The sequence below is a fragment of the Asterias rubens genome, chromosome 1 (assembly GCF_902459465.1).
Source record: "Asterias rubens chromosome 1, eAstRub1.3, whole genome shotgun sequence".
Classification (NCBI taxonomy): Eukaryota; Metazoa; Echinodermata; class Asteroidea; order Forcipulatida; family Asteriidae; genus Asterias; species Asterias rubens.
Window position 1 is genome coordinate 23174956 of NC_047062.1, and position 12920 is coordinate 23187875.

The 12920-nt window shown below is 37.9% G+C and overlaps 1 protein-coding gene across 1 annotated transcript in view; it reads right to left on the reverse strand.

The window, feature by feature from the left end:
• Window positions 1-12889, reverse strand: part of LOC117289126 (HEAT repeat-containing protein 5B-like) — a 61236-nt gene extending 48347 nt beyond the window's left edge. The window contains exon 1 of the mRNA XM_033770105.1: window positions 12674-12889. The gene's annotated coding sequence lies outside the window, so the exon portion shown is untranslated. The remainder of the gene's footprint in view (window positions 1-12673) is intronic.
• Between the last annotated feature and the right edge of the window lie 31 nt (window positions 12890-12920).

The following is a 12920-nucleotide window of genomic DNA, read 5'->3' on the forward strand; positions in this document are numbered from 1 at the left end:
ATATTATCACCTGATCAGCATACTTACACACAGGCCTGGATGGTTACTGGCAAATCACATCTCTTCTCTCCGCTACTAGTGCCGGATCGTACTGTGGTACATTAGCACATAAATGAATGCATCTCGAGGCTTGTCTCTCAGAAGGCAATTAATTACAAGTTTGCATCGTGTTCACCTGGATGGCCTGGCATTCCTACTGTACTTTATCTCCCCCTTCACCTTTCACATGAATGTCTAACGGTATCTTATTTAATGTGCGTGACTGTTCAGTCAGGTATGCAGAATTAAAGAGACTGCGGTTTTAAAGATAAGGGGTAATGTAATTTTAAAACCTTTTTTTTTAATACACAGGTCTTTTTCTTCAGCTGCGCCATGCATCTGGAACTCTCTACCACATAATCTTAGATCTTGTCTTTGTACCACAAAATGACATTCTCTTCTTAAAAACGCTCTTCTGTTTTTTTAGGTTTTTAAGGACTAACTTAGTTGTGTCTGTTTTCTTTTGTTTGTTTTTGGTTTACTGAGCCTTGAACACCCAGCGCATTACAAGTCTTTATTATTATTACATATATGTACATTAAAAAATAAATTTATGTGGGTCTTAAATGCACGACGTCATCAGTCGGGGGCATCCTCTCAGAGAGGGGGTCAAAAGAATGTAGCTCATTGGCCCATCCTGTGCACCATGCGTACATAACTCAATATCAATGCTTCTTTCAATCATTTGACCTTGAAGATGAGAGCAAGATGACATCACTGCATCCAAGGGCAGACATTGTATATTGTACCCACACAAAAGGTAGGAGGAGACGCAGACCTCCTGAGTCCTGATTTACAATAGACCTTTATCATGCTGCCTCCAACTTGGTCACGTTCCTCGTATCGAATAACAACAATGAATGCTAATAATCATTTTGCAAACAGGAACCAGACTATTTTGTTCTTTCAGCCTCGGTTTGGTTACATTGATATCAATGAGAGAAATTCAAGAGGGCTGCACCGTGATAAAGGTCTATTGTCTTGAGATGGTTGCTCCGTACATTGCAACTTGTGCGAGTGCCGTTCCGATACACAGGGCTTGAATTTGGGGGAAACACCCCACAAGACCACAGACTTGTATCTCAAGATGTTTATTGAACCAGAAATATTTTTACATGACCCGAATCAAAATGAGAAAAAAAACTAACTACAGTTTAACATGCATTTGACTGTGTTTATTTGTACAAGCTAAGATGACATGTAATAGAAGGTTTGTTTCATTTGTCTTTATGGGTGTTGAGTATGTTGAGTATCTTTGTTTTATGCAATGTTGAGATACATCAAGTGAGAAGAATGGTCTTCGACAATTACCAAAGGTGTCCAGTGTCTTTAATGTATGACAAGTATAATGTACACATCATCAGCAAGGTGTGTGCAAAGACGTCTGTCATGGCCTGTCACAAACCATGTTCGTCATCACCCAATATAATAGAACATAATGAATTGCCTTCTAATATACGAGTCTGCAGTTCCAATCTCTTTATAAAAGCATCTCAATCTATTTGCAGTACATTTCGTTATCAATGCCCCGCGCCCTAGACGCACATGTCGCCCCTCTTTTCATTTATAAAGGCTGGCGCTGTTGCACCTGATCAACTCGTCAATAAATTAATGGAATGCTTTGACAAGAAAACTGAACTGAGCGGAGAGGAACGGAAGTCACGAAGGAATCGCCGGCAATTTCTTTTCTGTTTATATTACTGTTTGATTGGTTTTTCATATGACAAGTTGTTATGTCTGTTCCTTTTTTGTGTGTGTGCTTGCGGCGGCATTTACATTTCTGTAAGGCTGGCCACTTAGGTGAGGGATTTGTTCTAATTACACGTGATGCAAACGCAATTACATAGTCTGATTGTTAATCTAGGTACGCCATGTACACTGACATTATGTGGTGTAAGGAGTTACATGTAGGAGATGAGAAAAGGGGCCTAAGGGGAGATTTAATTTTATACAAATAATTTTTTTGAGCTAAGCGCTGAAAGGTTAGCATGCCTTTTCATTTGTTTATATGGTAATAGCACCCGCTATGAAATGAAAACTCCTGAGGTCACCTAAAAATTGGCCATTAAGCAGCTTTATGAAGTTTCTATGAGCTCTTCTGGAAAATAAATTTTAAAATGCTGTGTATCCAGACAAGAATGTGTTCCAATCCTCTGAAGGGATTTTATACTTTACTGATTAATTCAAAATGTGAAATTTCACTCACAAGCAACACACTTTACAATCAACACTAGTAGTCAACACATCATAATATTCCTAGAAAAAAAGTAAATGATGCCTTAATCCATGTTTATCTGACTCTAAGTACAAAGTGCTTTCTATAAACAACTGATTCTGCTGCATGATCTACAATTTAGTGTTTAAGTTATTAAAAAAAGTCCAATAAGCCATTTTGAGACATGTACATGGTTGACACATTACCGGCGCACTATTTGGTTTGCGTATTGTCTGTAAACCCCCAAACCACTGAAACATTGCATTCATAAAGTGTCTGCCAAACCTCAAAAAGGGCTAATGGGAACACGGCTTAATAATTCAACTCCCTTTTATATTCACCGTATGTGCTAAGTGCAGCAACCCATACAATGATACATGTCCCTATCTTCATATCGGCCTGGCTTCACACCTGCAGTTGAAGGTGACTGAGGTAAGGTCCAATGTATGGCTGACTCATCAGGCCCTTATTGCTAATTAATTTGACATCTTAACACTACATGTCGCGATAACTTAGAGGACGGAAATTTGATCCACCAACGATGTATTTTACTCTTTATTCGCGAACGTGTCTTTGCTTACACAATTTATTTTTATGTAAAGTTAAACTAAGAGTGTCAAAATCAAGGAAAGTGAAAGAGTTGATAAAGACGTATTACTAACTGATATGACTGACACCTCAGATTTCTACGTAATTTGCTTTTCCTTAAAATTCAACACTTTGTCCAACCATTCCAACAAAACACAATATAACAGGTAAAAAGACAACTTTGGATAATTGCAAACTTTGGTACTATTCCTTAAATCATGCATATTTTTGTGTACTTTGCAAATCAAAGTGCAATGCCACTTTTTTTTACATGCAGATGTTAGAATAAAGGTTAATAAATTTTTATCACAAGTAAGTTTAAAACCAACCAATTATCACTTTAAGGGTAAAAGATCCAAGGCTTGGATGCTGAATCGATATGGGTTTCGATTTGCGGTACACGTCATTGTACGTGCACAAGTGACCTTAATATCTTCAAGTGTGATTCATCAGAATGGTTCAATACAGGACCCGTTATTGGATATGGTTCTTACCAGAGCAGGTTCTTCATCTTACTCTTAGGGTGTTTTTAGTAATTATTCAGACTATTTTTTCATTTGTGTGCTTAAGTGTACAAGGCTTGGAATTTCATCTTGAAGAGGGCAAGGCCATTCTCATTACGGAAAAGGCACTTCCAAAGGAAAATATTCTAAAAAAAAGTCTATAGACCGATCGGACGCGCACCGGGCGCACAAGTGTTTAGCATCGCGCGCCATTGCTGGGGTGTACTGTGCCTACTTTTGTGCACAAAGACATGAGGAAATCATGTTTCTTTTCACTCTTTATGGAAATTACCGTAAATGTTTTCCTCAACGACTTACACAATTTCCTTTCCAGGACATCATGATATACTAATGTAGATCACTGACCACAAATATTTGCAACAAAATAGAAGCCGGATCATCTTGAAAAAAGTGCTTGTGTTAGGCGAGTTAGGGGTCAAAGACGCGGAAACTGCATAATAGTCGCTAAAATGCATGACATCGGCAAGGTATTTTGTCAGAATTTGAGTATTTTACTTTCTGCTTAATTTTAAAAATTTATCAAGAATGTAGTACGTTGTTGTATCAAGCAGCCACATCAAGGAGATTTCATAGATCGTCGAGGAAGACATTCAATGCCCGTAAAAAGTGAAAAGAAAACGATTTTCTCATGTCTTTGTGCACAAAACTAGGCACAAAGACACCCCAGCAGTGGCGCGCAGCGCATAGCTGCCCAGCACTTGCGCGCCTGGATCGGTCTATATGGGATAGTTTAAAAAGGGTAGAAAGGGCACTTGGAAGGTCAAGACCAGGGCAACAGAGGACATGGCCTTCAAGGCCTCTGTGTACCTCCATGCCTGGCTACATGTCTGGTGTGTATCATGACCTCTATCTTTATTAGCAATACAGTAAAGACTTCCCTATCTTCTGAATGCTGAAAATGCAGCATAAGGAATCATTTTTCTGGATCATTAACCATGCATCTGCCATTCCAGTACCAGTACCCCATAATGTACTTGTAACCAGGGTTTCAATTTGGCAATTTCCCTGTTTTGCTACATAAGTTATCACACAAGAGCAATATCCAAAATCACCGTTTCTGCTTGCCATATCAAACAAGGCCACAGGCAGAGTTGGTTTGGTTACAGAAGCGATCTACATGTACATCCGTATTCTATGAGAGCATAACAAATTTATCTTCAAGTAAACCTGATGCACAGCTTAAAAGTGCGCACTACACACTCACGATTCATAGCGCAAGGCACTAGCGCAAGGCACAGGGTGTGGTATGGAGGAGTCATGCAATATTTCCTAAAATCACACTGTTGTTGCCATTATCAACAAATCAGAATCAACGATTCAAGATAGCTTGGTAAGGTAAAATTATTCGCAATAAAGGAAGTTAAAATAGGCACGCTTTCATTTTAATTTCTATCTGAATTTTTTGATGGAGTTCGCCACACAATCACAGCCATTTAGAATTACACACTGTAGGCCTACGGTACACATACATACAGTCCCTTTGCTCTTTAATTATGCAGCACTTGATTGCGTGCTGCTGAAATTGGTTCAATTTACTTCACTTTTACCTCATCAGTCAATTCATCACCCAGGGGAAGACAGCAAGACACTACTTTCACAGTACAGTTAGCCAAAGTAGGTGTCATTTTTAGCATGATTGAGAAAGTTGTCCATCAAGACCCCCTTTCTGCCCCCTTTCTGGTCTGTTATTTTCATTTAGTGTTGGAAATGAACTATTTAGAAACTTTAATATTATATGTTTTAAGTATGTTGATTCATGTTTGAGATGATTTAACATTCAAAAAGACACCCAGTCACCCCTCTGGCTATCACTGTGCTGGTTTTGTTTGTTTTGTTTTGTTCAAGCCTTCAGGGTCAAAAAGTAGACACTCTCACTCACACAAAGTTACAAGCGGAAAATAATGCAGCAACAACAAAATCAGCACGCCTTCAACATGTCTCAAAATAGGTTTCGAAAAGCTGTTAGAGACACTGGACACTATTGGCATATTTTGTCAAAGACCAGTCTTCTCACCTGGTGTATGTCAACACAAAATAACAAACCTTTGAAAATTTGAACTCAATTGGTCATCGAAGGTGCGAGATAATAATGTAAGAAGGAAAAACCCTTGTCACAAGAAGTGCTTTCAGATGCTTGATTTCTGGACCTCAAAATCTAATTCTGAGTTCTTGAAACAAAATTCGTGGAAAACTACTTCTTTCTCAAAAACTGTGTTACTTCAGAGGGAGCCGTTTCTCACAATGTTTTATACTATCAATAGCTCTCCATTGCTCACCCCTCATTAACAAGTAAGTTTTTATGAATAACAATTATTTTGAGAAATTATCAATAGTGTCCACTGCCTTTAAATGAGTGATGAATAAAAGATGTGATATGGATGTCTGCCTACCTACCTCATAAAATTGAAGAATTGTCCGCAGCAGCAGTGTTTTAGCGAAGAGCTCTCAAGCAGCAAAACAGAACCCCTTGCAATAAACTGGAGGCAAGCAAAAAGCATGCACATGCATAAAAGAGGGAAAACAAATGAAATAGTAATTTTATAAATCAAATGAAGAAAGAAAAAAAAATCAGCATTTTGTAGAAATCATGAAAATTAAACTGATGTGGCATGGTCTGGAAGTAGAACTGTATAAACGTGCAGAAAGGAAACGATGTACAAAATTAATCAAATCAAAATCACTGTCAAATCAGCACAAAGCACAGCAAAAAAAATATTAGTTGTTAGTTTCACAACTTAAGATTAGTGCTACATGTACTATATTAAAACAGTTCATAATTATGACCAAAGATAATGAACCAATGGCCCAATTTAAAAAGAGCTTTCCAAAGCTGAGCATAACCTTTTGCTTGTATACATGTATGAATAACAAGATTGATACATGTAGCTGAATACAATAATTATGTAATCTAACAGAGTTTTCAAACTGACACACATTGTGAATCAACTTAACACCCGTACCAATCCCGGTAATGCATTTTAATCTTAAAGACAGTCAGGTGGGATTGAACTATCCCAATTACTTGAGTTCATATTTTGCTAGAACGGAAACAAGCAGAATTTTTTTACAAAAACATGACCACCTATTTTTATAATGGTACCCCAAAGGTTCGGTGTGTACTTTAAGAAAGTTCCTAGATAATTAGAATGAATGTGCTCTTTCAAAACCCATAATAACATAACACCTTTAACAATTCTGTGAAATTGGCCAGGGGGATTATAATAATCAGTAGCTAATTGCAGACAGAGATTTCCCTCTGGAAAAACTCAACATGAAAACCAAAACGAATTGACGGCGGCACTGGCACACACTGTCCCGATGAGCGAAATGAACATGAAGAAGGCAATACAACTGAACAGATGAAAACTACTCGACTTGAAGGAAAAAAAGTAATGTTCAAGTAAGAGTTATATTAGAAAGGACAGCTGTCACAACTCAGCGGCTTCTCCATGAGTGAGTCGATAGAGATCCTTCATCTGTAGTTTGTCTTATTTAGGCCGCTACCCTAATTCCAGCTCAGTCGTAGTCTTTCCCGTTTCCCCCTTCTCCGAGAGGAGATGGAATGATGAGCTAGCGGATGAAATAAAATACCCGCATTTTCTTTTTTGGCTGGGTAGGCTGTAGGCCTAATGTTTAAAGATTACCATCTCAGTTTGATGAGAACCATTCCGTTTTAAAAGAGAACATTTTTTATCTTTGGGATTTTGTGACGCGGTTATATTACGCGAGTAAAATGACCCTTGGCATTTTGCTGAATATGATCTTGTATCTTGGACAAAATCGAAACGCCTCTTTGAGAAAACAATTTTGTTCTTGTCCCACATTGTTCATAAAAAGGTATTTTTCCTTGATGTCAATAAATTATAAACTAAACAAATGTAGGCCTATCCCGAAACAAGGCATGTAACACGCACCCTTCTGAATGAACCACAAATGATACTGAAACAAATAATCTGCTCAGACCAGCAGGATCCAGTCTTTTTGAAACCACTTTGTTACTTCAGATTATGTTTAGCTAGCCCTGTGAGGCAGGCAAAACATTGTCAAAGTAAAAAACACTTCCAGCCCTGATTTCCATTTTTAAAAATGTATGTATTTTTAGTGTTATCTATTTTCATTTTCATTTTCATTTTGGTTATCTGCCATCGGATGTGAGACTGAGGCATTCGAACGCTTGTTTACAGTAAATGTTGACACCCTACATGTAGTAGACTGTGCAAAGCCTGTGTCATTGATCTTCCATTCCCAAAGACAGTCTGGGGGACTAAATCTAATTAAATCTTAAAGCCAAGACCAGGGCAGCCAGTGACAATGGCTGTGACCTTGTGAAGTCCAATGCCTAACAACATGTTTAGGGCCACTGATTTTCCGTTTCAGAAAAGTGCAAATTCCGTTTGGCAAAAACATGAATTCCGTTTCAGGCACAAAAAATTCCGTTTCATGTTTTTTTAATTAGATAAAAGGTTGTTTAATACCCAGGGACACACTTATAAAAATCAATTTGAGATAAGTTGCACTGTTGACTTCGTAAAATGTTCATTTGAACTGACAAATTTCAAAAAAATACTTTTTTTTATAATTGTTGATTATTTTGTATACTGCTGTTCTAAAAAGGTTGCACTGTGACTGCAGTATCAATGCACATGATGTGATAGACTTGATTCCAAGTCTAAAACTGCAGTTGATTCTCTGCATCAGCCACATTGTAGGCTAATGACAGGAGTGTATCCACAAGAGGGCGCTGTTTCAGCATGATCAAAGACTTGGGAACAAGTCTATGGACGTGACCATTCTCCATCCACAAACAAAATGTCAGCCATTTTGTTTTCGCTTTGGCGACAGAATGTTGACAGTTTACGGTTTTATTTTAGACCTTTCCGAGATGAAAAAACATTGTATGTGTTCTTATAGATCATAGGTAAGCTAGTTTGTGTATTATTGTTGGTAAAAGAGAGGGAGAAAATGCAATTTGGGTGAACAAAAAATGTTTAAAACGTGCCGCGAATAATGCCCTTCGCTTAACCATGTTAACAACGTGTGTACATCATGTGTGTAAACATTGAGGATGGTGTGAAGTAGAACAGAATGATCCACGGTTACGATCTCGTACTTTTTAATGGTCTGATTTCTGATGCCTTTTTAGTTTAACAAAAAGAATCTTAATAAAGAATGCAATTTCAATAGTTTTGGCGTCAAGAAAAAAAAAAAAAAAAAAAAAAAAATCAAATTTTCTGAAATCCCGTTTTCCGTTTCAAAGGGCGGATTCCGCGAATTCCGTCCGTTTTCCGCGATCGCGGAAAATCAGTGGCCCTACATGTTCATGGAAAATGGAGAATACTGATTTACAACAATATTTTTGAATAAAATGCAATTGCAACTGCCCTGTAAAAAGTGGCAATTCGTAAGAATTTTACTCCATTAGCATTTTGATCTGGATTTTACAGGTAGTAAGACTATTGGGATTTGGGATACACTTGATTCATTTTCACAATGTTTACATGCCATGACTGAAGAAGCGTCAGACATCACTTACAGTGCGCACTTTATAATGACAAGTTGGGATGATTGTACGTGTAACCTCTGCAGTCCTTTTAAAGGCAGTGGACACTATTGGTAATTACTCAAAATAATTATTAGCACGAAACCTTACTTGGTAACGTGTAATGGGGAGAGGTTGGTAGTATAAAACATTGTGAGAAACGGCTCCCTCTGAAGTGGAGTAGTTTTCGAGAAAGATGTAATTTTCCACGAATTTCCCAACTTCGTGTGACAAGGATGGTTTTTTTTTTCATTATTATCTCGCAACTTCGACGACCAATTGAGCTCAAATTTTCACAGTTTGTTATTTCTAATTTTGTTGTTTCTGTTTTTTTTGTGTTGTGTTTTTTTTTTTTTTTTTTTTTGGTTTTACTGCGCCTTGAACACCCAGCAGGGTGGATATGTGCGGTGTGCGCATTACAAGTCTTATTATTATTATTATTATTCATGCATATGTTGAGATACACCAAGTGAGAAGACTGGTCTTTGACAATTACCAATAGTGTCCACTGTCTTTAATTGGCAAAGTTAATTATCAACGGCTTTTTTCTTCCTACATGTAGTCAAATGCAGCTAGGCATGTCTTCCCAGAATTATGACTTGGCATCGATGCATCACTACTCATGTATTCCATTGAGTATCTACAGTACTCCTTCCTTCATGCTTAAATTCATCACCAAATTTGATAATATATCGAGCTAATTCAATGTATCAAGAAAGATACCTGTACAATAAAAAACACACCTGTCAATGTTTCAACTGAATTGTTCACTGAATTTCCATCGAGAACTTCAAATCCATCCAGTTAGTGAAGGTGACAATCTCACAGCGGGTACCAACCATATCTCTGGCCACATCATTCCCTTACGGACACAAAGAAGTTTGGTTGTATCTCCAAAAGTCGCCTCAAGGCAGAGTCTTACTTTTATTCATCAAACTTTAAAATCAATCAATCGTTAGATTCTTATAAGACACCAATCCGACAGTCGTTGCTCACAGCGGGTACCAACCGTATCTCTGAGTCTGACCGCATCATTCACAAACAGACACAGGGAAGTTTGGTTGATTTGGATCTCCAAAAGTCGCCTTAAAACTTCAAACTTTTAAATATTGGGGCACATCGGACAAACACAATTTGCAGGATGCTTACTACCATGGCATTAACACTATCAAAGGCTTTCTGATGAATATTACACCAACTTCTTTCAAGATCATTAGCATGGTTTGACTCGACTTTTTAAAACTAAATAAGCCTCATGAAAAACATCATTTTCAAATTGTCTACATATTATACAATGGACACTATTGGTAATAACTCCAAATAATTATTAGCATAAAACCTTTCTTGGTATGGAGTAATGGGGAGAGGTTGATAGTATAAAACATTGTGAGAAACGGCTTCCTCTGAAGTAATGTAGTTTTCGAGAAAGAAACAATTTTCCACGAATTTGATTTCGAGACCTCAGATTTAGAACTTGAGGTCCCGAAATCAAGTATCTGAACGCACACAACTTCATGTGACAAGGGTGTTTTTTCAGTCATAATTATCTCGCAACTTCGGCGACCGATTGAGCTCAAGTTTTCACTGTGTTTTTTTGTTTTATGCATAAAAAATATTGAGATACAGCAAGTGAGAAGACTGGTCTTTGACAATTACCAATAGTGTCCACTGCCTTTAATATTAGTGTTCATGTTGTGAGTAGTATTAAATTGGGATAACTTTCCGTATGGCGCCACCACTTTTTCACTAATTTTTACCAAAAAAAAGGGATATCTCATTCATTTTTGAGGTAAATTAATTAGATCTATATTATTTAATATTGAATGAAAAAGTGGTGGCGCCATACGGAAACTTTTCCTTAAATTGAACAAAAAGTACAAATCATTTAAAGAATATATTAATGCAGTCAAAGTAAGAATAAACGTAACCCTCCATCATGTCCATCCTCCGATCTGAGGGCTCCCAACGACGAAGGATTGGGTGTTACGATTATCACAACTACATGTATATAGTTACAGCATGGAGGAAGAAAATAGAAGGAGTCACATCGCCCAGCCTCTTATCTCAAAACCAATACGCACTTCGAAATGGCCCATTGGAAATACGTTACGGCCGCGCGCTGCGCCCCAGTTTTACGCGCGCGACAAACCCTTTATGTACAATGTCTTCTGCCGCTCAGCCTGCTTCAGCCTTCATAATTGGAGGAAAGAAATCTGTACACAAACGAATAAACACAAAACGCATGCGCACTACTATTAGCGGGCTTTTAACATTGCGCAGTTCATTGTTTTCAACAGCAATTTTTCCACCGAGTATTTTGATGTTTTGATTGTCGAATTTGGCCAATCCGAAGCTGACTTACGTTAAATATAACATTCAGATATTACAATAAAGGGTCTTTTTAGCAACTTATTTTAAGGATATTTCCGGTTATCTCCGGGAGCCAACAAATTCAAAGACGTATTGTTTAGCTTTTATAATTTCAATCCCCCTAATGTGTGCAATGCTGTGCAATAAAAAAAATTGTAGCGCAAATTGTTTCAAGAATATGATCGAAACATATCTATTTCAACATTAATCAATTTATTGCATTACAGGTGGCTTTCATTTCATTTCATTTCATTTTTCCTTTAATTATATTTATTTTTTCATGTACTTAATTATTATGTAAGCGCTGTGATTTAGTTTACTTAGTAGGGCATCTTTAAATGCCGTTTATGATGATTATTATTATTATTTGCTTCAGCTATCTGCACGTCAATCTTTTAACTGCATGTGTTTATGTTCACATGCAGCGCTGCGTGCGTGGGCGCGATAAGCAATAGTTTTGGGTGCAGTGCATTCTGCAGCACAGTGTAAGATAACAGCGCGCGCGTGTGCGCCTGCTGCTTTAGAATGGCGGCAGCAGAATTAAACCTTTGATGTGCCTTCGTTGTGACTCCTTCTATTTTCTTCCTCCATGGTTACAGTTTCACATGGTGACCCCTTACACGCACGGCACGCGCGGCGACTGTGCCACGCTCACCATTTTGGTGGTAAATAGGTTGACGTGTGTAAACGGCGCGTTGCCTACAATGCGCACTTCACTGAATAACGCACAGTGATATTGACCACCAAAATGGCGCATCCAAGATTATTCTGATGATGACGTCAGCAGGTGAATTGGGTCAATAGTTTTGGTTTGGTTCAATGGTTAGCTGGTTAGTGATTGTAATACAAAGTAAAATGGGAATTGGTAATTTTAATTAATAACACCATGAATGATACAGGATTCATGTTTTACTATTCACTTCAATCACACAGTCGCGACATCAGTAACCCTCTGCTGGTCAGTGTGCCTGTCCAGTGAAAACATTGGGAATGAGCACAGCCGTGTTCTGGTGCACATAGTGCAATAGAATTTAGAAAGGATAATCTTCCGCACGTCGCCACCAATTATGAAATTAATTAATGGCATTATTAATTAAAGGCATTTCGTTTATGATAAACTCCCAATACCATGTCATGTGTATTCCTATTTATGAATATAAATAATACAACAAACAAATACATGACAGTCATGCGAACTTAACGTCGCTGGATGTACCAACTAACTACCGTTCAGTTCCACCATTATGGTCCCCTATTTCCCATAAAAATATTGCACTTGTAAGTTGCAGAGTGGGTGCATTTTTAAAACGTATTCGTCGTGCAGGATTCTCCGTTGGGGTAACCCTCCATTTCAAACACATTGCTTTGCTTGTTCAAGCTATAATTATAAACGCCTACCTGACGGACGACGATGTTGAATTGAAGAACACAAGATGCTTGTTATCCACACAGTCTCGGTTATAATTCGGTCCAAGTTACATTAATCCAGACTTCTTTAAAACATACACCATCATTAGTAAAAACAGTCTCTGAACCACGACTTTTTCCGGAAATAACGTGAAGGGGGCGAAGTGCGAGACGGATTTTAATTCATGCTTCTTGACGTGACAAGTGTCGTGCGTGTGTGTGTATGTCGCATACGGAT